Raw genomic sequence first — 2,635 nt, forward strand, 5'->3', positions numbered from 1 at the left:
AGCTCGATGGTCACAAGGTTACCGTGAGGACAATAGATAAGGTGCCGAATTGATAATAAGCATCGTTGCCCGCTTACAAAGAGGTCTTAGGGCATCTCCTATATATGTCAACCCTCAAAACGATACATATATTTGTCTATGGACTGGTCTGCGGATACGGATACGAGAGCCGACCATCCAACCCTATCTCATAAGGTGGCATTTGGTTCACGGGCGAGGATTACCTGGATGAGGATCCTTAGAGCATATCTAACATGCATCCAAAAACTACTCCGCGCGCTAAAATTTGAGTTTTTTGGGCGCCGGACAGCTGCAGCAGAAGCTGTAAAACAGTGCGCGTGCAAAAAAGAGTTGGGCGCGCACTGAAAAACGCTATCGCATGCTACAACTTTGAGGCGCTGGATTGCACGCGCTTCACAATTTACACTGCGTGTTTTTTTGGGCACGCGTTTTTTGGCATCTGGTAAAGCAAATGTTGGGTCCGACGCGCTAAAAGTGCTACAGTGGCGCGCTAAAACTATTTCAGGGCACGAAACTTTTGTGCGCCTGTTAGAGATGCTCTTAACAATGTGGTTGGGGATAGTCAATTTAGATCGTCTGTTGTGAAGGATTGCGTGAGTTGGATAACCTCATCTTTATTTGGTAGGAAGGACAGAGGCGGCTAGAGATAGCCATTTGTGTGTTTGGTTGAAAGGATGGAAGAGTGAATGATTGTTGTACTCATCATTTTGATTGAGGCGGTGAGATTACCTCTATGGTATGTAATTTTAGTCAAATTTGGGCCCAACTTTGATTTTAATATTTAAAACCAAACTCCACCAACATAACATGTCAACAACAATAATTTCAAAAATATGAATCAAAGTTCAACATCATAACCAACACCATAGTTGAACATCATAGACAAGTAGAAACTATACATAATAAACTAGTAGTAGTGAGATATAGACATGAAACAATACATCATATCTAAGTTATACAACCCATATCTTATAGTTTGGTTGACATAAAGAATAAGTCATACAACCCAAAGTTCATAATATTGGGTTATATCAAAAGAGGTCATGCAAATACCACATGTGCCTTCAATCTTCAACCATCTATTTCAGCAAAGGTGTTCTTCACATACCTAACAACCCAAATGCTCTTTTGGTCGTTCTCCAATAGTTGAAACACCAATGCAATATTAGGATTCTCAACCAACTAGGCAAAATAATGGGCAAGGAAATCCAAACCGAAAAGGGGAAGATTGTTCATAGAGTTTTGTGGGTGCTAACACTCTTCTCTATGGTAATAGCAAGACTTTCACCCACTGTCGTAAGGGTTGATTGCAACCCGTCATCAACACTAGGTCTAGTTTTGGCTCTTTTGTGATGGAGAGACAAAGAATCACCACCATTGTGTGATTTGCTACCTTCTTCAAGTGGGAAGCTTAATTATCTGAAATGGCATTCACGTATGTAGCTCGAGGATCATTTGAGCCTTTTGTATATTGACCCGTGGCCATACTATTACCATGAATGATAGCCATTTCTTTATAGTGCTTGCGAGTCTTGTTGAGAAAAGGCTCATCCTCTTTGTGGATCTAGAAAAAAAGAAACAACTCCAACAACTAGTATTAAAACAAGTATTTGTCATAAGTAAACAAATTCCAGCAACTTTTTGACATAAAGAAAATCATTTCAGGTTGTATTTCACATATAGAAACAAATTCCACCAAGTTTTTGGCATATACGAACTATTTGATATTGATAAACTTATTTCAGCGTATATTTGATATGTAGAAACAAATTCCAGCAAGTATTTGACATGTAGAAACTATTTCCAGCTAGTATTTGACATTGATAAACTCATTTTGGCTTATATGAGACATATAGAAACAAATTCCAACAAGTATTTGACATATAGAAACTAGTTCCAGCAAGTATTTATATATAGAAACAAATTTCAGCAAATATTTGGCATTTAGAAACATATTCCAGCAAGTATTTGACATATATGCACTGGTGCAGAAATGCTTACACACAATCCTGATTGTGGCGCACCATTTTTAATCGACGCCACTTCTATTGTTTTTAAAAATAGTGGCGACATGGGCATATTTTGTATGCCACCTGTAATAGGTTATTGGTGCGTGACTACTTTTTCACATGCCATAAGTTTATGGGACCAAGTATCCTTACCAGGCACAAGTTAGTGGTGGCATGTGCCTTCTCTGCACGCCACAGGTACTGCCACCAGTGTTAGCGTGAGCCTTCTCTACATGCCACTGGTATATGATAGTCTCTAAATTGTTACTCCTATATGACTGCACTTCTTTTTCTCTTCTTCTGTACTTGCACTTATCACTTGAAATAACTCCACTTAGTTTTATTATTTCTCTCATAGCTATGTAGCCAGTAATGGATCCACCCAGACTTGGAGAATCAGCACGAGCCCCGCGCGCAAGGCTACGTCGTGTGAGAGCGCCAAAAGATTGGGCATCTGCCCCACTTGGCTCGGCCATGAGTTCGGCACCATGGTCTACGCAGCTAGTCGTGTCCGATCAATCATCATGTTGCAGCAGCACACCCATTTCATCCGGCGGTGAAGTGGGCCTGGATTCGGTGAGGCCACCCGTGCTGCTTTGTGTCTA

The sequence above is a fragment of the Triticum dicoccoides genome, chromosome 6A (genome assembly GCF_002162155.2).
Source record: "Triticum dicoccoides isolate Atlit2015 ecotype Zavitan chromosome 6A, WEW_v2.0, whole genome shotgun sequence".
Classification (NCBI taxonomy): Eukaryota; Viridiplantae; Streptophyta; class Magnoliopsida; order Poales; family Poaceae; genus Triticum; species Triticum dicoccoides.